The sequence below is a fragment of the Arachis hypogaea genome, chromosome 9 (assembly GCF_003086295.3).
Source record: "Arachis hypogaea cultivar Tifrunner chromosome 9, arahy.Tifrunner.gnm2.J5K5, whole genome shotgun sequence".
Lineage (NCBI taxonomy): Eukaryota > Viridiplantae > Streptophyta > Magnoliopsida > Fabales > Fabaceae > Arachis > Arachis hypogaea.
In genome coordinates this window covers 52081915-52107059 of record NC_092044.1, presented here as the reverse complement: position 1 = coordinate 52107059, position 25145 = coordinate 52081915, and the positions used below count along the sequence as shown (strand labels likewise).

Genomic DNA, 25145 nt, shown 5'->3' with positions numbered 1-25145 from the left:
GTGCCCAACAGTCACGAGTTTGAAGCGCGTCATAGTCATCCCATCCCAGATCCTACTCGAAACACCACAGACAAGGTTTAGACCTTCCGAATCTCAATAATGCTGCCAATTGATTCTAGCTTATACCACGAAGACTTTGATCTCATGGAACGGAAGGCTCTGTTGTCAGGAGAGGCAACCATGCATTGTGGACCAGGAGGCCAAGAGATACTCACTCAAGCTCTTGCAGATAGAATGGAGGTAGTAGTCAGGCACGCGTTCATAAGGGAGGATGATGATGAGTGTCACGGATCATCACATCCATCAGGCTGAAGTACGAGTGAATATCTTAGAACAAGAATAAGCATGAATTGAATAGAAAAGCAATAGTACTTTGCATTGATTCATGAGGAACAGCAGAGCTCCACACCTTAATCTATGAGGTGTAGAAACTCCACCGTTGAAAATACATAAGTGATAAAAGTCCAGGCATGGCCGAATGGCCAGCCCCCAAAACGTGATCAAGAGATCAAAAGTGATCCTAAGGTAGTCTCAAAAATGATCTAGAGATACGAATACAATAGTAAAAAGTGCTATTTATACTAAACTAGTAAACTAGGTTTACAGAAAATGAGTAACTAAGTGTAGATAGTGCAGAAATCCATATCCGGGGCCCACTTGGTGTGTGTTTGGGCTGAACATTGAAGCTTTCACGTGCATAGGCTCTTCTTGGAGTTTAAATGCCAGTTTTGGTGCCATTTTGGGCGTTTAACTCCAGTTTTGGTGCCAGTACTGGCGTTTTACGCCAGAAAAGGGTCTCTGATGGGCATATGGACGCCAGTTTGGGCCAACAAATCCCGCACAAAGTATGGACTATTATACATTGCTGGAAAGCCCAAGATGTCTACTTTCCAACGCAATTGAGTGCGCGCCGATTGTGCTTCTGTAGCTCCATAAAATCTACTTCGAGTGCAGGGAGGTCAGAATCCAAGAGCATCTTCAATCCTTTCTCAGCCTCTGAATCAGATTTTTGCTCAGCTCCCTCAATTTCAGCCAGAAAATACTTGAAATCATAGAAAAACACACAAACTCATAGTAAAGTCCAGAAATGTGATTTTTGCATAAAAACTAATAAAAATATACTAAAAAGTAACTAAAACATATTAAAAACCATGTAAAAACAATGCCAAAAAGCGTATAAATTATCCGCTCATCACAACACCAAACTTAAATTGTTGCTTGTCCCCAAGCAACTGAAAACAAATTAGGATAAAAAGAAGAGAATATACAATAAATCTCAAAATATCAATGAAACTTTGTCCCAATTAGATGAGCGGGGCTAGTAGCTTTTTGCCTCTGAACAGTTTTGGCATCTCACTTTATCCTTTGAAGTTTAGAATGATTGGCATCCATTAGGGACTCAAAATTTAGATAGTGTTATTGATTCTCCTAGTTTAGTACGTTGATTCTTGAACACCTCTACTTTATGAGTCTTGGCCGTGGCCCTAAGCATCTTGTTTTCTAGTATTACCACTGGATACATAAATGCCATAAACAGATAACTGGGTGAACCTTTTCAGATTGTGGCTTAGCTTTGCTAGAGTCCCCTGTTAGAGGTGTCCAGAGTTCATAAGCATACTCTTTTGCTTTGGATCACGACTTTAACCACTCAGTCTCAAGCTTATCACTTGGACCTTCATGCCACAAGCACATAGTTAGGGACAGCTTGATTTAGCCGCTTAGGCCAGGATTTTGTTCCTTTGGGCCCTCCTATCCACTGATGCTCAAAGCCTTGGATCCTTTTTTACCCTTGCCTTTTGGTTTAAAGGGCTATTGGCTTTTTCTACTTGCTTTTTCTTTTTCTTTATTTTTTCGCCTATTTTTTTTTTTTTGCAAGCTTTTTCTTTTTCACTGCTTTTTCTTGCTTCAAGAATCAATTTCATGATTTTTCAGATTATCAATAACATTTCTCTTTGTTCATAATTCTTTCAAGAGCCAACAATTTTAACATTCATAAACTTCACTATAAAAAATATGCATTGTTCAAGCATTCATTCAGAAAACAAAAAGTATTGCCACCACATCAAAATAATTAAACTAGTTTCAAGATAAAATTTGAAATTCATGTACTTCTTGTTCTTTTGTAATTAGGAACATTTTTCATTTAAGAAAGGTGAAGGATTTATGGAATTATTCATAGCTTTAGGACATAGACACTAGACACTAATGATCATGTAATGAAGCTAAAACATAGTCAAATATAAAGCAAAAAAAATAGAAAAATAAGGATAAGGAAATTAAAAAACGGATCCACCTTAGTGATGGCGGCTAGTTCTTCCTCTTGAAGATATTATGGAGTGATTGAGCTCCTCAATGTCTCTTCCTTGCCTTTGTTGCTCATCCCTCATAGCTCTTTGGTCTTCTCTAATTTTATGGAGGATGATGGAATGCTCTTGGTGCTCCATCCTTAGTTGCTCCATATTGGAACTCAAATCTCCTAGGGAGGTGTTGAGTCGCTCCCAATAGTTGTGTGGAAGAAAATTCATCCCTTGAGGTATCTCAGGGATTTCTTGATGAGGAACTTCCTCATACGCTTGTTGAGGTCCATGAGTGGGCTCTCTTGTTTGCTCCATTCTCTTTTTGGTGATGGGCCTGTCCTCTTCAATGAGGGTGTCTTCCTCTATGAAAATTCCAGCTAAATTGCATAGGTGGCAGATGAGATGAGGGAAGGCTAACCCTACTAAAGTGGAAGGTTTGTCAGCAACCTTGTATAGTTCTAGAGGTATGATCTCATGAACTTCCATTTCCTCTTGAATTATGATACTATGGATCATGATAGCCCGATCCACAGTTACTTCAGATCGGTTGCTAGTAGGAATGATAGAGTGTTGGATGAACTCCAACCATCCTCTAGCCACAGGCTTAAGTCAAGCCTTCTTAGTTGAACCGGCTTGCCTTTGGAGTCTCTCTTCCATTCAGATGTCCATGAGGACTTGGTCTAACCTTTTATCAAAGTTGAACCTTCTAGTGTAGGGGCGTGCATCTCCTTGCATCATTGGCAAGTTGAATGCCAACCTTACATTTTCCGGACTGAAATCTAAGTGTTTCCCCTGAACCATTGTTAGCCAATTCTTTGGGTTCGGGTTCCTACTTTGATCATGGTTCTTTGTGATCCATGCATTATCATAGAACTCTTGAACCATTAAGATTCCGACTTCTTGAATGGGATTAGTGAGAGCTTCCCATCCTCTTCTCATAATCTCATGTCGGATCTCCGAATATTCGCTCCTTTTGAGCTTGAAGGGGACCTCGGGGATCACCTTCTTCTTGGCCACAACTTCATAGAAGTGGTCTTGATGGACCTTTGAGATGAACCTCTCCATCTCCCATGACTCGAAGGTGGAAGCAATTTCCTTCCCTTTCCTCTTCTTTGAGGTTTCTCCGGCCTTAGGTGCCATTAATTGTTATGAAAAATTAAAAAGCAAGGCTTTTTCCACACTAAACATAAGAGGTTTGCTCGTCCTCGAGCAAAAGAAGAAAGAAGAGAGTAGAAAAAGAAAAAAAGTGGGAAATGGAGGCTTGAGAGGGTTCGGCCAAGGGGGTGTTGAGTGTATGTGATGTGTGAAAATGAAGGAGTAAGGAAGGGTATTTATAGGGTAAGAGAGGGAATTGGTTCATGTGAAAATGGGTGGGTTTGGGAGGGAAATGGTTTGAATTTGAGTGGATGGGGGTAGGTGGGTTGTATGATGGGTTTATGGGAATTAACGAATGGATGTGAGTGGTGAAGAGAATATGGGGAAGAGGGTAAGATTTGATAGGTGAGTAGTGTTTTGGGTAGAGTGTTATGGAGAAGTGTGAAGAGGAGAGAGAGTGGGGTGGGGTAGGTGGGGGTCCTGTGGGGTCCATAGATTCTGAGGTGTCAAGGATTTTGCATCCCTGCACCTTGCTGGCGTTAAACGCCCTCTGAGTGCTAATCCTGGCGTTTAAATGCCGGGCTGATACCCTTTTTTGGCATTTAAACGCCAGTCTACTGCCCTGTTCTGGCGTTTAAATGCCAGTCTACTGCCCTTTTCTGGCGTTTAAATGCCCAGAAAGGTGCCAGACTGGGCGTTTAAACGCCCATTTTTATACCTTAACGCCAGTTTACCTACCAGTTCTGGCATTTAAACACCAGACTGCTGTCCATTTTTGGCGTTTATACGCCCAGAATGGTGCCAGGCTGGGCGTTAAACGCCCAATTTGGTATCCTTACTAGCGTTTGGACGCCAGAAAGCTCTTCCTCCGGGGTGTGCTATTTTTTACGCTGTTTTTTATTTTACTTTAATTTTTGCGGTTGTTTTTGTGACTCCACATGATCATCATCCTAAAGAAAATATAACAATGGAAAACAAAATAAAAGAGTAATTAATATAGATAAATAAAATTGGGTTACCTCCCAATAAGCGCTTCTTTAATGTCAATGGCTTGACAGGAAGCTCTTACAGAGCTTCACAGTTGTTCAGAGCATGATTGTGGCCTCCCAACACCAAACTTAGAGTTTGAGTGTGGGGGCTCTGTTTGACTCTGTACTAAGAGAAGCTTTTCATGCTTCTTCTCCATGTTTACAGAAGAAGATCCTTGAGCCTTAAACACAAGGTAGTCCTTATTCACTTGAAGAACTAACTCTCCTCTGTCTACATCAATCACAACTTTTGCTGTGGCTAGGAAGGGTCTTCCAAGGATGATGGATTCATCCTCATCCTTCCCAGTGTCTAGGATTATGAAATCAGCATGGATGTAAAGGTCTTCAACCTTTACCAAGACATCCTCTACAAGTCCATAAGCCTGTTTCTTTGATTTGTCTGCCATCTCCAGTGAGATTCTTACAGCATGTACCTCAAAGATCCCTAGTTTCTCCATCACAGAGAGTGGCATGAGGTTTACACTTGACCCCAGGTCACACAGAGCCTTCTCAAAGGTCATGGTGCCAATAATGCAAGGTATTAAGATCCTTCCGGGATCTGGTTTCTTTTGAGGTATCTTCAGCTGAGCCAAGGCGTTCAGTTTATTAATGAGCAATGGAAGTTCATCCTCCCAAGTCTCATTTCCAAATAATTTGGCATTCAGCTTCATGATTGCTCCTAGATACTGAGCAATTTACTCTTCAGTAGTAACTTTATCTTCTTCAGAAGAAGAATATTCTTTAGAGCTCATGAATGGTAATAGGAAGTTTAGTGGAATCTCTATGGTCTCTAAATAAGCCTCAGATTCTTTTGGTTCCTCATGAAGGAACTCCCTAGTGGTCAGTGGACGTCCCAATAGGTCTTCCTTACTTGGAGTCACTGTCTTTCCCTCCTCTACAGGTTTGGCCATGTTGGACGTGTAGATGGCCTTGCACTCTCTTTTTGGATTCTCTTCTGTATTGCTTGGGAGAGTGCTAGCAGGAGTTTCAGTAACTCTTTTACTCAGCTGCCCCACTTGTGCCTCCAAATTTCTGATGAAGGATCGTGCCTCAGTCATAAAACTGAGAGTGGCCTTGGATAGATCAGAGACTATGTTTGCTAAGCCAGAGATGCTCTGCTCAGAATTCTCTGTCTGTTGCTGAGAAGATGATGGAAAAGGTTTGCTATTTCCAAACATATTTCTCCTACCATTATTGTTATTGAAGCCTTGTTGAGGCTTCTGTTGATCCTTCAATGAGAAATTTGGGTGATTCCTCCGTGAAGGATTATAGGTGTTTCCATAGGCTTCTCCCATGTAATTCAGCTCTTCCATGGTAGGATTCTCAGGGTCATAAGCTTCACCTTCAGAGGAGGCATCTTTAGCTTGCACTCTATTCAGTCTCTGAGAAATCATATTGACTTGCTGAGTTACTATTTAGTTCTGAGCTAATATGGCATTCAGAGTATCAATCTCAAGAACTCCTTTCTTCTGAGTCACCCTATTATTCATAGGATTTCTCTCAGAGGTGTATATGAACTGGTTATTTGCAACCAATTTAATGAGTTCCTGAACTTCTGCAGGCATTTTCAAATGAAGAGATCCACCAGTAGAGTGGTCCAATGACATCTTGGATAACTCAGACAGACTATCATAGAATATACATATGATGCTCCATCCTGGAAAAATGTCAGAAGGACACCTTTTGGTTAATTGCTTGTATCTTTCCCAAGCTTCATAGAGGGATTCACCTTCTTTCTATCTGAAGGTTTAGACATCCATTATGAGCTTACTCATCTTTTGAGGTGGAAAGAATTTGGTCAAGAAAGCATGACCAGCTTGTCCCAAGAGTTCAGGCTTTCTCTAGGTTGTGCGTCCAACCATGTTCTAGCTCTGTCTCTTACAGCAAAAGAGAAAAGCATAAGTCTGTAGACCTCGGGGTCGATCCCATTGGTCTTAACAGTGTCACAGATTTGCAAAAATTCAGATAAGAACTGATGAGGATCTTCTGATGGAAGTCCATGAAACTTGCAATTCTGCTGCATTAAAGAAACTAATTGAGGCTAAGCTCAAAGTTTTTTGCTCCAATGGCAGGAATTGAGATGCTTTTTCCATAGAAGTTGGAAGTTGGTGCAACATAGTCACCAAGCATCTTCCTAGCATTGTTGTTATTATTTTTGGCTGCCATGTCTTCTTCTTTTTCAAAAACTTCTGTTAGGTCCTCTCCAGAGAGTTGTGTTTTAGCTTCTCTTAGCTTCCTCTTCAGAGTCCTTTCAGGTTCAGAGTTAGCTTCAACAAGAATGCCTTTATCTTTGTTCCTACTCATATGAAAGAGAAGAAAACAAAGAAAGTATAGAATTTTCTATGTCACAGTATAGAGATTCCTTGATGTGTCAGAGGAAAAGAAGAATAGAAAGATGAGGTAGAGAGAGGAATTCAAACCTATAGAGAGGGAGGGGGTCGGAATTATTAAAGCAGGATAAGTGTTAGTGATTAAATAAAAAGAGATGAAAGAGAAGAAAAATTCAAAAAATAAAAAAATAAAATAAAATTAGAATCTAAAACAATTAGTTAATTAAAAAGATTTTTGAAAAAGTTGTTAGTGGTTTTCAAAAATTGAGAAGTGAAAAAGTAGTTAGGTGATTTTGAAAAAGATAAGAAATAGTAAGTTTTGAAAAGATAAGAAGTTAGAAAAAGATTTTGAAATTGAAAAAGTTATGATTTGAAAAAGATTTGATTGAAAAAGATATGTTTGAAAAGATATGACTGAAAAAGAGATTAAAAAGATTTGATTTTTAAAATTAAAGTTAATTACTTGACTAACAAGAAACTAAAAGATATGATTCTAGAATTTAAAGATTGAACCTTTCTTAACAAGAAAGCAACAAACTTGAAATTTTTTGAATCAAATCCTTAATTGTTAGCAAGATTTTCGAAAATATGAAATAAAAATAAGAAAAATATTTTGAAAATTAATTTTTTTTAATTTTTTGAAAATATTAAGGAGAAAAATGAAAAAGATTTGATTTTGAAAAATATATGATTGATAGGAGAGGATATGAAAAAGATAGGATTTTGAAAAATTAGTTTAAAAACTTCAAAAATTGAAAAATATTTGAATTGAAAACAAAATTACCTCCTTGGTGTTATCCTGGCGTTAAACACCCATAATGGTATCCATTCTGGCGTTTAACGCCCACTTGGCTACCTCCTTGGGCGTTAAACACCCAGCCAGGTATCCTGGTTGGCGTTTAAACGCCAGAAATCCTTCTTTACTGTGATTCCTCTACTGTATGTTTTGAATCTTCAATTCTCTGTATCATTGACTTGAAAAGACATAATTTTGAATTTTTTTGAACTTTTAATGACGAGAGAGAGAAAAAAATAACAAAATGAAATTAAACATGAAAAACTAAGATCAAAACAAGGAATGCATGCAAGAACACTTTGAATGTCAAGATGAACATCAAGAACACTATAAAGATTATGATGAACATCACAAGCATATTTTTGAAAATTCTTAAGAAAAGAAAGACATGCAAGACACCAAACTTAGAAATTTTCATACTAGAGACACTAACAAATTGAGAATGCACATGAGAAATAACAAAAGACACAAAACAAGAGAATTTAAAGATCAGATGGTTTTGAGGTTTTGATAATTAAAAAAAGAAATAAAACATAAAATGGGATAGAGATACTTATGCAATTCATTGGTGGGAATTTTAGATAAGCGTATGGAGATGCTTTGTTCCCTCTGAGCCTCTGCTTTCCTATTGTCCTCATCCAATCATGCGTACTCCCTTCCATGGCAAGCTGTATGTTGGTGGATCACCGTTGTCAATGGCTACCATCCGTCCTCTCAGTGAAAACATGTTCGCTACGGTTTCCCGCATGGCTAATCAGCTGTCGATTCTCGATCGTGTCGGAATAAGATCCAATGATCCTTTTGCACACTGTCACTGCGCCCAACAGTCACAAGTTTGAAGCACGTCACAGTCATCCCATCCCAGATCCTACTCGGAATACCACAGACAAGGTTTAGACTTTCCGGATCTCAAGAATGCTGTCAATTGATTTTAGCTTATACCACGAAGACTTTGATCTCACGGAATAGAAGGCTCTGTTGTCAGGAGAGGAAACCATGCATCGTGAACCAGGAAGCCAAGAGATACGCAAACAAGCTCTTGCAGATAGAACAGAGTTTGGTTGTCAGGCACGCGTTCATAAGGGAGGATGATGATGAGTGTCACGGATCATCACATCCATCAGATTGAAGTATGATTGAATATCTTAGAACAAGAATAAACATGAATTGAATAGGAAAAAAATAGTACTTTGCATTGATTCATGAGGAACAGCAGAGCTCCACACCTTAATCTATGAGGTGTAGAAACTCCACCGTTAAAAATACATAAGTGATGAAGGTCCAGGCATGGCTGAATGGCCAGCCCCCCAAAACGTGATCAAGAGATCAAAAGTGATCCTAATGTAGTCTCAAAAATGATCTAGAGATATGAATACAATAGTAAAAAGTACTATTTATACTAAACTAGTAAACTAGGTTTACAGAAAATGAGTAACTAAGTGTAGATAGTGTAGAAATCCACTTCCGGAGCCCACTTGGTGTGTGTTTGGGCTGAGCATTAAAGCTTTCACGTGTATAGGCTCTTCTTGGAGTTTAAACACCAGTTTTGGTGCCAGTTTGGGTGTTTAACTCCAGGTTTGGTGCCAGTTCTAGCGTTTTACGCTAAAAAAGGGTCTCTGGTGGGCGTTTGGATGCTAGTTTGGGCCATCAAATCTAGGGCAAAGTATGGACTACTATACATTGATGGAAAGCCCAAGATGTCTACTTTCTAGCACAACTAAGAGCGCGCCAATTGGGCTTTTCTATATCCAGAAAATCCACTTCGAGTGCAGGGAGGTTAGAATCCAACAGCATCTTCATTCCTTTCTCAGCCTCTGAATCAGATTTTTGCTCAGGTCCCTCAATTTCAGCCAGAAAATACCTGAAATCACATAAAAACACACAAACTCATAGTAAAGTCCAGAAATGTGATTTTTACATAAAAACTAATAAAAATATTCTAAAAAGTAACTAAAACATATTAAAAACTATGTAAAAACATTGCCAAAAAGCATATAAATTATCCGCTCATCAGTAACCCAAAAAGAGACCCAAGAAGCCTTTTTCTTGGCCGCCCCTAATTTAGTTATCACAAACAGATAAAGACAAAGACAGAAGGAAGTCGGACACCCAGCTCCTGACACAATTGAAAATTTTTCGTGAAGGCCCAGAAGTTGGGATGAAGCTGAGAATGTGCCACGTTATAGTTCCACAAGATGTAAGACTCAAAATCGTTAAAAGGAAGGGTAACACCTAACTTGGTAAAAAGCAATCGTATGCATAAAAGTAGGGACGCTCTTCCCGACTTAAGGGAGGAAAATTATTCCTCTCCTTAGGGTCGGACGACACCAGCTCGTAGTCCTTCTCATTCTCCATATTCTCACAGATCTTATGATACCTCCTAAACCTCTCATAGTACTGCCAATCTGCTATAGTAACACATCCTAACACTATGTAATCTAGCCAGTCAGCCATACCAGGAGGAACCTTTGTGGATATTTTAATAATATTTCTACGAGAAGACATAGAAACTACACCTACAGCAAGAAAATGAAAGGGCCGTCACTGCCAAACAACTTGGTCAGAAATAAGGAGATGAAAAAATAGCCAGCAAACAAGCAACATAACAAGCAAAGGGTGCCCCAAGGTTCACAAAAACAAAGATCACCACTGAAACCCAGAGGCATCCTTTGGAGGCAATGCAGACACAGAGAAGAAGAAATGCAATAAATCAAAGAAAATCAAAGCCCCAGTCCTTTCAACAATCAGAAAAAGTGCAAAAGATCAAAACCAAAAAGCCCCAACCTTTTCAAAACAATAAAAAAGAAAGAAAGATCAAAACTTTCAATGAAAAACAGAAGCATGCAAGAAGAATAGAACAGCAAGCAGAAGGATCGCAACCATGAAAAAGAATGCGAAGTGCACAAAACAGAGTACCAGCCTGCAATGAGAAGAAGCAGTAGCGACAAACGCACAGAAAAAATCACGGACAGTCCACACCAACAAGCGCCTTGAAGCCTCAGGAAAAGGAGAAAAGCTTGGGGCAAAGTAAAGTGAAAGAAGGATTTTCCTCTCAGAAAGTAAGTGAAACAGATGGAAGCAAGAAACTGAAGAAAGCAAAAAACTCCTTTGATTTCAAACAAAATATAAAAGAGGGAAACAAAATGACAAAGGAATAAAAAGCCCAATTAAAAGGCTTTAAAAGCGTACGCATATATCCAAGAAAATGCCACACTCGAAAATGGTGTAGCATTTAAAAGCAAAGACGCTTTGCATTTCAAAAACATTAAAAATGCAAAATGTGCCCGAAAAGGAGCAACTCGGGCGCAACCAGATAAGAAGATGCTTGAACACGACTTCTCCAAAGAAGTCGAAGCTCAGAAGCAAGCACAACCTCATGGAAAGGTCGAAGCTCAAGCAGGGACACTGTTCATACATTGGTCCGAGCTATAAGACCCAAGTTAGTTAGAGACAAAGGGACCGACCTCTTGAAAGATTTGCCCATTCCAACCTTTTCACAAAGAGTTTGGAAGAGCGCCACAGAGGCCCAAGGAGGCCCAAAATGAAGAACCACCGCCTACTAAGATGCGGTTGACAAAAGATATAACCTTACCCGCAAGAGATAAGATAAGATAACAAACTTATCTCAAGGAAGGTTGCCCAGCACTACTATAAATACATTGGAGCACCCAAGTATAACTCATACTCCAATACTACAAAAAACCAGCCTAAAGCCCGTACTGACTTAAGCGTCGGAGTCTCTTGCAGGTACCACCACCCCCCGTTGATCGAGGACCAGCTGCACCCCGCACTCTGACAAGTCGGGCACAACAGGTTCGATCAAGCCAGAAGATCTCGTCCGAGATCGACCTCAACGTTTCAGGTAAACCTCTGAACAATGATGATAATGGGGTTGTGAATTGAAAAGAATGCATGTGTGTGAAAAAGTGAATAATTGTAGTTAGGTTGCAATATAGTTGAATGGGTTGTCATAGGTTAGGTGAGAGTTTAAGTTTATCAAGGATTCAATTTCAAGTCCATTTAGCCAAATACATCTTGCCTTGACCCTAACCCTATTACAACCCTTAGAGAAGTCCTCATGATACTTGCATGCATATATTGAATAATTGTTGATTGTTAGATAAAGAACAAATATTAGAAAGCAAGATTTGAAGAGAATTGAGTCAATCAATGCTATACATTTGAGCGGTTAGAGATTATACACATCCGGTGAAGGATTCGATTGCTCAATTCTATGTCTCCACCTCTTATTATTTATCATCTTGCAAGTTGATATATTCTTTTTAGAACTCAAATTGATTCATGGAATTGCATTGATTGCCAAATTATTTTTGCCTTCTATGTTCATTTTCTTTCTTGGAAATAAATTTATCAAGTAGATAGGAATATAAAGAGTATATAGAAATATATAGCATTAAATAGAATAATTATATACATATAGATAGTTGCATCTAATAAGTGTGTTTTTTCCTTTATCCTTTTCTATAATGATTAGCATGAGGATATGCTATTGTTTAAGTGTGTGAGAATTGATGAATCTATATTTGATGATAATATTTTTCTTAAAATGAGTGAATTTCATCACATAAATTTACATTTATTCATTTAAATAGCATGCTTTAGTGAATTCTCTCTTAATTATGCCTAATTGTTAAAAACATGATTTTTGTGCTCTAAATTGTCAAATTAATTCAACTTTTATTCCATTCGATGCCTTGATAAGTTTGTTGAGTGATTTCAGGACCAATAGGCAAGGATGACTTTGAAGAAGTGGAGGAAAAGCATGCAAAGTGGGAGAATTTGCAAAGAAACAAAGGAAAAGGACATTCGGATGTGTGTATGCACACAATAGTGCGTACACACAGGTAAAAAAAATTGGCTAGTGTGCATACGCACAAAATGGTGCATATGCACGAGTCTGGGCGCGTGTCTCATTTAAAATGTCACGTGTTATGCAATTTGAAGGCCTCTTTTGGCCAATTTTTGATGTCCCAACCTATATTTAAGCACTCTTGGAAGCGAGGAGACACACACACTTACAATATTACACATTGTTTTTTTTAGTTTTAGTAGGATTCTAGAGAGAAAAGACCCAACTTATCTCTAGAATCCCTAGGGTTTTACTCAATTTTCTTGTTAGTTTTAGCTCTTTGGTTTGTTTAATTGTAGTTTTGACACTTGATTTTATATTCTTGCAACCTAATTCTCTTAGAATTTAGTGGTAGTTACCTTGTTTTGTTTTGTAGTGTATAAACCTTTGAATTTTGAGTTTTCATTAATGAAATTTATATTTTGAGTTTTATATATGCTTGCTTAGTTTGTTAGTATTGACTTCTTGCCTTGGTTAGTTATAATTTTTATTAATTCTTGCAATTGATCATATTTTATCTTTATGGATTTTAAATGTTCGATGAAATGTCTCACCTAGATATTGAGTAGTTTTTTTTATTCTTGGCTTGGGATTGAGAACTTAGGTAACCTTGAGTCATTGATGTCTAATATTGATTGTTGATTTAGGGTTGCTAGTTGATTTGGTTTCCTCTAACACTAATCTTTCACCAAGCTAATTAGTGAGTTGGTTAGAATTTGTGGATTGAGATCAATTATACTCACTTGAATTTCCTCAATGTGTAGAGATTGACTAAGTGGGATTAACTCTTCATAATTGCCATGTTTATGGTTAATAAATGAGATAGAAAACATTGATTCTCAACCCTTGTCAAGCCTTTTTTGCTAATTGAATTTCTTTTCTTTTGACTTTACTTGCTTTGCATTTAATTGCCTTTTCTTTACTTTCTTGTCTTTTAAATTCTTGTTTATTGTTACTGATGAGTGGATATTTTATACGCTTTTTGGGGGTAATTTCATGTAGATTTTAGCATGTTTTAGTTAGTTTTTAGTAGAATATTATTAGTTTTTAGGCAAAAATTATATTTCTGGACTTTACTATGAGTTTGTGTGTTTTTCTGTTATTTCAGGTATTTTCTGGCTGAAATTGAGGGAGCTGAGCAAAAATCTGAGTTAGGCTAAAAAAGGACTGCTGATGCTACTGAATTCTGACCTTCCTGCACTTGAAATAGATTTTCTAGAGCTACAGGGGTCTAATTGGCGCGCTCTCAACAGCGTTGGAAAGTAGACATCCAGGGCTTTCCAGCAATATATAATAGTTTATAGTTTGCGCGAAGATAGATGACGTAAACTGGCGTTCAACGCCAGTATCATCCAGCTGTCTGGCGTCCAGCGCCAGAAACAGGTTACAAGTTGGAGTTCAACGCCCAAAACACGTCACAACCTGGCGTTCAACTCCAGAAACAGCCCAAGCACATGAGAAGCTTTAGTCTCAGCCCCAGTACACACCAAGTGGGCCCCAGAAGTGGATTTCTGCACCAATTATCTTAGTTTACTTATTTTCTGTAAACCTAGGCTACTAGTTTACTATTTAAACAACTTTTAGAGGATTACTTTGTACCTCATGACATTTTCAGATCTGAATTTTATACACTTTGACGGCATGAGTCTCTAAACTCCATTGTTGGGGGTGAGGAGCTCTGCAGCGTCTCGATGAATTAATGCAATTGTTTCTGTTTCTCCTTTCAAACATGCGTGTTCCTATCTAAGATATTCATTTGCGCTTAATTATGGAGAAGGTGATGATCCGTGACACTCATCACCTTCCTCAATCCATGAACGTGTGCCTGACAAACACCTCCGTTCTACATCAGATTGAATGAGTATCTCTTAGCTTCCTTAATTAGAATCTTCGTGGTATAAGCTAGAACTGATGGCGGCCACTCTTGAGGATCCGGAAAGTCTAAACCTTGTCTGTGGTATTCCGAGTAGGATTCAATGATTGAATGGCTGTGACGAGCTTCAAACTCGCGATTGCTGGGCGTGATGACAAACGCAAAAGGATCAATGGATCCTATTCCAACATGATCGAGAACCAACAGCTGATTAGCCGTGCTGTGACAGAGCATCTGGACCGTTTTCACTGAGAGGATGGGAGGTAGCCACTGACAATGGTGATTCCCTACATACAGCTTGCCATGGAAGGAGCCTTGTATTTATGAAAGTGAGTAAGCATTATGTTGCAGGGATTCAGAGGACAAAACATCTCCAAAAATCCCAACATATTCTCCATTACTACACAACAAGTAACTATTTCACACTCTTTTATTTTTCTAATAATTCCAACTGATAATTTTAATTAATATCCTGACTAAGAATAATAAAATAAACATAGCTTGCTTCAAACCAATAATCTCCGTGGGATCGACCCTTACTCACGTAAGGTATTACTTGGACGACCCAGTGCACTTGCTGGTTAGTGGTACGAAGCTGTGTTAAATAGTCCATTAATATTGGCATACACAATTTTGTGCACCAAGTTTTTGGCGCCGTTGCCGGGGATTGTTCGAGTTTGAACAACTAAAGGTTTATTTTATTTCTTAGATTAGGAAGATTTTGGCAATTGGGTCAGAGTCTTTTATTTTCTTTTCAAAAATATTATTTTTCTTTATTAATTTTTTTATTTTTCTTTGAGTCTAGTGTCTTGTTATAAGTTTGGTGTCAATTGCATATTTTATATTTTTCTTTAAAATTTTCGTATTAGTGTTCTTTGTTCTTCCTTTATCTTCAAGTTGTTCTTGTTTATTTTTCTTGTTTGATCTTTAATTTTTCTTGTTCTGTGTCTTTTCTTGTTTCACTTGTGTTCTTTTTAAAGCATTAATCTTCCAAAAAGAATATACCTATTTAGAACAAGTGTTACATTTACTCCCAATTGGCTAGAGCGTTGGACTATGTTCTTGGCGATTGGGCATCTTCTTTTTAAAATCTTTTTTCAAAAATAATTTTTCTTGATTTAATCTTGTGCCAAACTTTAAGTTTGGTGTTTTCTTGTTGATCTTTCTTTAATTTTCAAAAATTTATCTTGGTTTTCTAAAAATTTTAAGTTTGGTGTTCTTTCTTTTGTTCTTGGTGTTCTTGTGAATCTTCAAGGTGTTCTTAAGTCTTTCTTGTGTTTTGATCTTAAAATTTTTAAGTTTGGTGTTCCTTGGTATTTTCCCTCCAAAATTTTCGAAAATAAGGAGCATTAGATCTAAAAATTTTAAGTCTTGTGTCTTTTGTGTGTTTTTCTCTTTCATCATAAAATTCAAAATTCAAAAAAATATCTTTTCTAACTAATTTTAAACTATATTTTCGAAATTTTTATATAAAAATTCAGATTTCAATTTCAAAATTTTTCAATTCTTATCCTTTTACGTTTAAAAAAAATTATATATATATATATTTTTTTTTATTTTGGTTTTTGTTTTATTTTATTATTTCAAAAATTATTTTTATAATAAAATAGACAATATCAACATCCATATCATCTCCCTTGCTCCATCATGGAACTAAGTGGAAATGAACAGTCCAGGAGGACTCTGGGGTCATATGCTAACCCCACTACTGCTTCATATGGGAGTAGTATCTGTATACCCTCCATTGGAGTTAGTAGCTTTGAGTTGAATCCTCAGCTCATTATCATGGTGCAGCAAAGCTGCCAGTATTCCGGTCTTCCACGTGAAGAACCTACAGAGTTTCTGGCACAATTTTTGCAAATTGCTGACACAGTACATGATAAGAAAGTAGATCAGGATGTCTAGAGATTATTACTGTTTTCATTTGCTGTAAAAGATCAAGCTAAGAGGTGGTTAAATAATCAACCTAAGAACAGCATAAAGACATGGAAACAGCTGTCAGAAAAATTCCTGAATCACTATTTTCCTCCAAAACGGATGACACAGCTAAGGCTAAGCATCCAAGGCTTCAAACAAGGAGATAATGAATCCCTTTATGATGCCTGGGAGAGATACAGAGAGCTACTAAGAAAATGCCCCTCTGAGATGTTTTCAGAGTGGGTGCAATTAGACATCTTCTACTATGGGCTTACAGAAAAAGCTCAGATTTCTCTAGATCACTCAGTCGGTGGATCTATACATATGAGAAAAACAATTGAAGAAGCTCAAGAGCTTATTGATACAGTTGCTAGAAATCAGCATATGTACCTAAGCAGTGAATCCTCCATGAAAGAAGAAGCTAAAACAGTAACTGCTGAACTCAGTCCTGTGGATCAGGCTAATGAATTCAATCAGCAATTAGACTTTCTAACTCAGCAGCTAGCCGAATTCAAGGAAATACTACAGGAAACAAGAATGGCTAACAGGAATATGGAAGTACAGTTAAAGCAAACAGAAAAGCAACTATCAAAACAAATAACAGAAGAATGCCAAGCAGTTCAATTAAGAAGTGGGAAAACATTAAATACCTCACTTCAAAGCAGCAGGAAGCCAAGAAATGAACAAATGGCTACTCAAAATCCCTCTGAAGACAATCAGAGCCCAGAAAGGAATAATGCTGGCACTGAACGCCCAGCCCATGCTCATTCTTGGCGTTCAACACCAGAAATAAGCATGAATCTGGCGTTGAACGTCCAAAGGGAGCACAGTTCTGGAGTTTAGACGCCAGTAACAAATAGGGAGTTGGCGTCTAACGCCACTCCAGCTTCCACCCCTGGCATTCAAACGCCAGTGGGAGATCAGTCACATACAATTGCTGATAACAACCCTTCTAAAAAGGCTTCCCAACCCACTTCTGTAGGTAATAAACCTGCAGCAACTAAGGTTGAGGAATATAAAGCCAAAATGCCTTATCTTCAAAAACTCCGCCAAGCAGAACAGGATAAGCAATTTGCTGGCTTTGTAGACTATCTCAGGACTCTTGAAATAAAGATTTCGTTTGCAGAAGCACTTGAGCAAATACCCTCTTATGCTAAGTTCATGAAAGAGACCTTAAGTCATAAGAAGGATTGGAGGGAGACTGAAAAAGTTTACCTCACTGAAGAATGTAGTGCAGTCATTCTGAAAAGCTTACCTGAGAAGCTTAAAGATCCCGGGAGCTTTATGATACCATGTACATTAGAGGGTACTTGTACCAAGCAAGCTTTATGTGATCTTGGGGCAAGTATCAACCTAATACCTGCGTCTACTATCAGAAAGCTTGGTTTGACTGAAGAAATCAAACCAACCAGGATATGTCTTCAACTTGCTGATGGCTCCATTAAAATACCCATCAGGCCTGATTGAAGACATGATTGTCAAGGTTAGGCCATTTGCCTTTCCTACTGACTTTGTGGTGCTGGAAATGGAGGAGCACAAGAGTGCAACTCTCATTCTAGGAAGACCTTTCCTAGCAACTCGCCGAACCCTCATTGACGTCCAAAAAGGGGAAGTAACCTTGAGAGTCAATGAGGAGGAGTTCAAGTTGAATGTTGTCAAAGCCATGCAACATCCAGACACCCCAAATGACTGCATGAGTGTTGATATTATTGACTCTCTGGTAAGAGAGGTCAATATGACTGAGAGTCTCGAATCAGAGCTAGAGGACATCTTTAAAGATGTTCAACCTGATCTGGAGGAATCAGAGAGAATAATAGAACCTCTGAAAATCCCTCAGAAAGAGGAGAAACCTCCTAAACCCGAGCTCAAACCATTACCACCATCCCTGAAATATGCATTTCTGGGAGAAGGTGATACCTTTCCTGTAATCATAAGCTCTACATTAGAGCCACAGGAAGAGGAAGCACTAATTCAAGTGCTAAGGACACACAAGACAGCTCTTGGGTGGTCTATCGGTGATCTCAAGGGAATTAGCCCAGCCAGATGCATGCACAAGATCTTACTGGAGGGTGACGCCAAGCCAGTGGTTCAACCACAAAGGCGGCTGAATCCAGCCATGAAGGAGGTGGTGCAGAAAGAGGTCACTAAGTTACTAGAGGCTGGGATCATTTATCCTATTTCTAATAGCCCCTGGGTAAGCCCTGTCCAAGTCGTCCCTAAGAAAGGTGGCATGACAGTGGTTCATAATGAAAAAAATGAACTGGTTCCTACAAGAACAGTTACTCGGTGGCGTATGTGTATTGATTATACAAGACTCAATACAGCTACCAGAAATGATCATTTTCCTCTACCATTCATAGACCAGAAGCTAGAAAGACTGGCAGGTCATGAATACTACTACTTCCTGGATGGATATTCAGGTTATAATCAAATTGCAGTAGATCCAAAAGATCAAGAGAAAACAGCATTCACATGTCCATCTGGAGTATTTGCATACAGAAGGATGCCATTTGGCTTGTGCAATGCACCTGCAACCTTTCAGAGGTGCATGCTCTCAATTTTCTCTAATATGGTGGAAAAATTCCTGGAAGTCTTCATGGATGACTTTTCAGTATTTGGAGACTCATTTAGCTCCTGTCTTGACCATCTAGCACTTGTTCTAAAGAGATGCCAAGAAACTAACCTGGTTTTAAACTGGGAAAAATGTCACTTTATGGTAACTGAAGGAATTGTCCTTGGGCACAAAATCTCGAACAAGAGAATAGAGGTGGATCAAGCTAAGGTAGAGGTAATTGAAAAATTACCACCACCTGCCAATGTTAAGGCAATCAGAAGCTTTCTGGGGCATGCAGGATTCTATAGGAGGTTTATAAAGGATTTTTCAAAAATCGCCAAACCTCTGAGCAACCTGCTAGCTGCTGACACGCCATTTATCTTTGATAAGGAGTGTCTGCAGGCATTTGAGACTCTGAAAGCTAAATTGGTCACAGCACTAATCATCTCTGCACCAAACTGGACACTGCCATTTGAACTAATGTGTGATGCCAATGACCATGCCATTGGCGCAGTGTTGGGACAAAGGCATGACAAGCTTCTGCACGTCATTTACTATGCCAGCCGTGTTCTAAATGACGCATAGAAGAATTACACAACCACAGAAAAAGAGCTACTTGCAGTGGTTTACGTCATTGACAAATTCAGATCCTATTTAGTAGGATCAAAAGTGATTGTGTACACTGATCATGCTGCTCTTAAATATCTACTCACAAAGCAGGATTCAAAACCCAGACTTACAAGATGGGTGTTGCTTCTGCAAGAGTTTGATATAGAAATAAGAGACAGAAAAGGGACAGAGAATCAGGTAGCAGATCACCTGTCCCGAATAGAACCAGTAGAAGGGGCGTCCCTCCCTCTTACTGAGATCTCTAAAACCTTTCCGGATGAGCAACTCTTCGCCATCCAGGAAGTGCCATGGTTTGCAGATATTGCAAACTACAAGGCAGTGAGGTTCATACCCAAAGAGTACAGTAGACAGCAATCAAAGAAATTGATCACAGATGCAAAGTACTATCTTTGGGATGAACCATATCTCTTCAAGAGATGTGCAGACGGAGTAATCCGTAGATGTGTGCCTAAGGAAGAAGCGCAGAAGATCCTATGGCACTGCCATGGATCACAGTATGGAGGACATTTTGGAAGTGAGCGAACAGCCACAAGAGTCCTCCAATGTGGCTTCTACTGGCCTACTCTCTATAAAGATTCCCGAGTGTTTGTACTTAATTGTGACAGGTGCCAAAGATCTGGCAATCTGCCTCACAGTTATGCCATGCCTCAACAAGGGATCTTGGAGATTGAGTTATTTGATGTATGGGGTATTGACTTTATGGGACCTTTCCCACCATCATACTCAAACACTTATATTCTGGTGGCAGTGGATTATGTATCCAAATGGGTGGAGGCTATTGCAACACCCACTAATGACACTAAAACAGTGTTAAAATTCCTCCAGAAACACATCTTCAGCAGATTTGGTACCCCTAGAGTATTAATCAGTGATGGGGGCACTCATTTCTGCAATAAACAGCTTTACTCTGCTTTGGTTCCTTATGGAGTTAGCCACAGGGTAGCCACTCCATACCATCCACAGACTAATGGGCAAGCTGAAGTCTCAAATAGAGAACTCAAAAGAATCCTGGAACGGACTGTAATTAACCGTAGAAGGGATTGGGCAAGAGGCTTGGATGATGCTCTGTGGGCATACAGAACAGCATTCAAGACCCCTATAGGGACCTCTCCATACCAGCTTGTGTATGGAAAGGCATGTCACTTGCCAATGGAACTGGAACACAAGGCCTACTGGGCAACCAGATTCCTAAACCTTGATGCCAAGTTAGCTGGAGAAAAATGATTGCTCCAGTTAAATGAGCTAGAGGAATTTAGACTCAATGCTTTCGATAATGCAAAAATTTACAAAGAAAAAGCAAAAAGATGGCATGATAAGAAATTGTCATCCAGAGTCTTTGAGCCGGGGCAGAAAGTTTTGCTATTTAATTCTAGGCTCAAATTATTCCCCGGGAAATTAAAATCCCGGTGGAGAGGTCCATATGTGATTACAAGTGTATCACCATATGGATACGTAGAGCTTCAGGATAATGAATCTAACAAAAAGTTCATTGTAAATGGACAGAGAGTTAAACATTATCTTGAAAGCAATTTTGAGCAAGAATGCTCAAAACTAAGACTTGATTAAAAGCTCAGTAATGGTCCAGCTAACGACATTAAAGAAGCGCTTGCTGGGAGGCAACCCAGCCATTCACAAAATTTAATTTTATTTGTTTCTGCTAATTAATTGATTTTTACAGGTATATGTCAAAGTATCTTCAAAGGTAAAATAGCAATTGATTGAATTCACAGAGTTACAGGGAAATTTGGAAGCTCACTGGTGTAAAAAAGCCAGTAAGAAACGTTTTGGGCGTTGAACGCCCAAAAGAAGCACCCACTGGGCGTTCAACGCCAGTAAGGGTAGCCATCTGGGCGTTAAACACCAAAAAGGAGCATCTTCTGGGCGTTGAACGCCAGAAAGAAGCACCTTCTGGGCGTTTAACGCCAGATTGACAGCGTCCTGGGCGTTCAGAAAAACGCCTAGTGACAAAGGACTTCCTGGCGTTCAACGCCAGAAAGAAGCAACAGCTGGGCGTTGAACGCCCAGGAGAAGCAACAATTGGGCGTTAAACGCCCAAAACATGCAGCAGTTGGGAGTTTAACGCCAGGATGGTGGGGAGGAGGTAAAATTCGTTTTTCTTCACAAATTTTCTAATTTTTATGTTTCAATTCATGATTTCTTGCATAAACATGTTTCAAAATATCATCCTTCAATTCCAAAAATTTTAATCCTAATTTCTAAAAACCCTAATTTCTAAAATACCTTTTTCAAAAATATCAAATGTATCTTAATTCATAAACACAAATCTTTTTCTAATCCAAATCTTTTTCAAATCTTTTTCAACTCATCATATCTTTTGGATTTCGAAATTTGCCTCTCCCTCTATTCCTCTCCTTTCCTTTCTTTTGCTTGAGGACAAGCAAACCTCTAAGTTTGGTGTGATTTGCCATGATCATTGAGCTAAAACTCATCAAGATCATGGCACCTAAGGGAACAGGAAGAGCAAGGATGTGAATTGAAGGAACTAAAGCGTCAGAAGCTATTCCTTGAAGGACCAAGCACCCCACAGACTAGAGGAACATCCACTTCAAAAAATACAGGTTGTTAAGTTCTAATTTTAAGCTTTAACTCTGTGATAGTATTTTTATAGAAATTTACCTTAGAAGTTATATAGGAGTAGTAGTAATTAGTATCTCTATTTTGATTTTATCTCCAATTAAGCTATAATTTATTTTTCTCATCATTATCAAACATGAATAAATTAGTAGATTCTTAGAATAAAGAGGCAATATTTTTTCGAGTTCTTAATAAGGAAAATTCTAATTATTTATATGTGATGGCAATACTTTTTGTCTTCTGAATGAATGCCTGAATAGTGCATATTTTTTATATTGAATTTTATGAATGTTAAAATTGTTGGCTCCTGAAAGAATGATGAATAAGAGAAATGTTATTGATGATCTGAAAAATCATGAAATTGATTATTGAAGCAAGAAAAAGCAGTGAAAAACAAGCTTGCGAAAAAAAAGTGAAAAAAAATTACAAGGAATCATTGGATCAAGAAAGGGAATAAAAGCCAACAGCCCTTTAAAACCAAAAGGCAAGGGTGAAAAGGATCCAAGGCTTTGAGCATTAGTGGATAGGAGGGCCCAAGGAAATAGTTCTAGGCCTAAGCGGCTAAATCAAGCTGTCCCTAACCATGTGCTTGTGGCATGCAGGTCCAAGTGAAAAACTTGAGACTGAGTGGTTAAAGTCGTGATCCAAAGCAAAAAGAGTGTGCTTAAGAGCTCTGGACACCTCTAACTGGGGACTTTAGCAAAGCTGAGTCACAATCTGAAAAGGTTCACCCAGTCATGTGTCTGTGGCATTTATGTATCCGGTGGTAATACTGGAAAACAAAGTGCTTAGGGCGACGGTCAAGACTCATAAAGTAACTGTGTTCAAGAATCAACATACTACACTAGGAGAATCAATAATACTATCTGAATTATGAGTTCCTATGGATGCCAATCATTCTGAATTTCAAAGGATAAAGGGAGATGCCAAAACTGTTCAGAAACAAAAAGCTACTAGCCCCGCTCATCTAAATTAGAATCTGAGCTTCACTTAAAACTCGGAGATTTTATTACTCCTTAGATTCTTTTTATCCTATTTTATTCATCTAGTTGCTTGGGGACAAGCAACAGTTTAAGTTTGGTGTTGTGATGAGCGGATATTTTATACGCTTTTTGGCATTGTTTTTAGGTATTTTTAGTATGATCTAGTTACTTTTAGGGATGTTTTCATTAGTTTTTATGCTAAATTCACATTTATTAATTTTACTATGATTTTGTGTGTTTTTCTGTGATTTCAGGTAATTTCTGGCTGAAATTGAGGGACCTAAGCAAAACTCTGATAAAAGGCTGACAAAGGACTGCTGATGCTGTTGGAATCTGACCTCCTTGCACTCGAAATGAATTTTATGGAGCTACAGAACTCCAAATGGCGCGCTCTTAAAGTCTTTGGAAAGTAGACATTCATAGCTTTCCAGCAATATATAATAGTCTATACTTTATTCGCAATTAGACGACGTAAACTGGCGCTCAACGCCAGTTCCATGCTGCATTCTGGAGTCAAACGCCAGAAACACGTCACAAACCAGAGTTGAACGCCCAAAACACGTTACAACTTGGCGTTCAACTCCAAGAGAAGCCTCAGCTCGTGGATAGATCAAGCTCAGCCTAAGCACACACCAAGTGGGCCCCGGAAGTGGATTTATGCATCAATTACTTACTTTTGTAAACCCTAGTAGCTAGTTTAGTATAAATAGAACTTTTTACTAGTGTATTAGTCATCTTTTGACCACATCTTTGGTCTCAGATTTATTTTATTTTCATCTAAGGAGACTATTGATCACGTTTTGGGGGCTGGCCATTCGGCCATGCCTGAACCTTCATCACTTATGTATTTTCAACGATGGAGTTTCTACACACCATAGATTAAGGGTGTGGAGCTCTGCTGTACCTCAAGTTTCAATGCAATTACTACTATTTTCTATTCAATCCGATTTATTCCTATTATAAGATGCCATTCGTACGTCAACCTGATGGATGTGATGATCTGTGACACTCATCATCATTCATCCTTATGAACGCGTGCCTGACAACCACTTCCGTTCTACAAGCTAGAGCTAGGATGCATATCTCTTGGATTCCTGATACACGACGCATGGTTGCCCCTCGCCTGACAACCGAGCCTTCCATTTCGTGAGATCAGAGTCTTCGTGGTATAAGCTAGAATTGATGGCGGCATTCATGGGAATCCGGAAAGTCTAACCTTGTCTGTGGTATTCCGAGTAGGATTCCGAAATTGAATGACTGTGACGAGTTTCAAACTCGCGATTGCTAGGCGTGATGACAAACGCAAAAGAATCAAGGGATTCTATTCCAACATGATCGAGAACCGACAGATGATTAGCCGTGCTGTGACAGAGCATTTAGACCATTTTCACTAAGAGGATGGGATGTAGCCATTGACAACAATGATGCCCTACATACAGCTTGCCATAGAAAGGAGTGACAAAGATTGGATAAAAGCAGTAGGAAAGCAGAGATTCAGAAGGAACACAGTACCTCCATACACCTATCTGAAATTCCCACTATTGAATTATATGAGTAACTATTTACTATTTTATTCCTTCGCGTATACTATAATTTCTTAATACAGTTGAATCTGCCTGACTGGAATTTACAAGATGACCGTATCTTGCTTTATACTAACAATCTCTGTGGGATCAACCCTTACTCACGTAAGGTATTACTTAGATGACCCAGTACACTTGCTGGTTAGTTGAGCGGAGTTGTGACAAAGTGTGATTCACGTTTGACAGCACCAAGCCTTTGGAGCCATTGTTGATGATCACAATTTCGCCCACCATGTAGCCAATAATTAGAATCTTTCATCAAATACAATTATCATTTTCTAACAAACCAAACATATTTTAAAACAAATTAAACAAAATTTCAGTAGAGCTTTTTCTTAATTCAGAGACATGCATCAAATAAATATAATAGTTTTCGTCGAGAAAATAGATATAGGCATAAATTAGGACAAACACGAATTTAATAACACATCAAATCCTAACAATTCTAGTGCGCAATCCCTTATAACTCTACAATTTTTCAGCAAACAAGAGTTTTGAGAAGGTGCCACTACGCGATCTTCTCCCACTTCTGTCCTAAAATGCTATCCTAGAAAAAGTAAGTGTAACATAAAACTTAAACAATTGATTATAGTT

The 25145-nt window shown here is 38.6% G+C and overlaps 1 non-coding gene across 1 annotated transcript; it reads left to right on the top strand.

The window, feature by feature from the left end:
- Positions 1-6085: 6085 nt before the first annotated feature.
- Positions 6086-6189, top strand: LOC112713793 (small nucleolar RNA R71). Its single transcript, XR_003158753.1, has one exon. It is a non-coding gene; the product is annotated as a small nucleolar RNA R71 (small nucleolar RNA).
- Positions 6190-25145: the final 18956 nt, after the last annotated feature.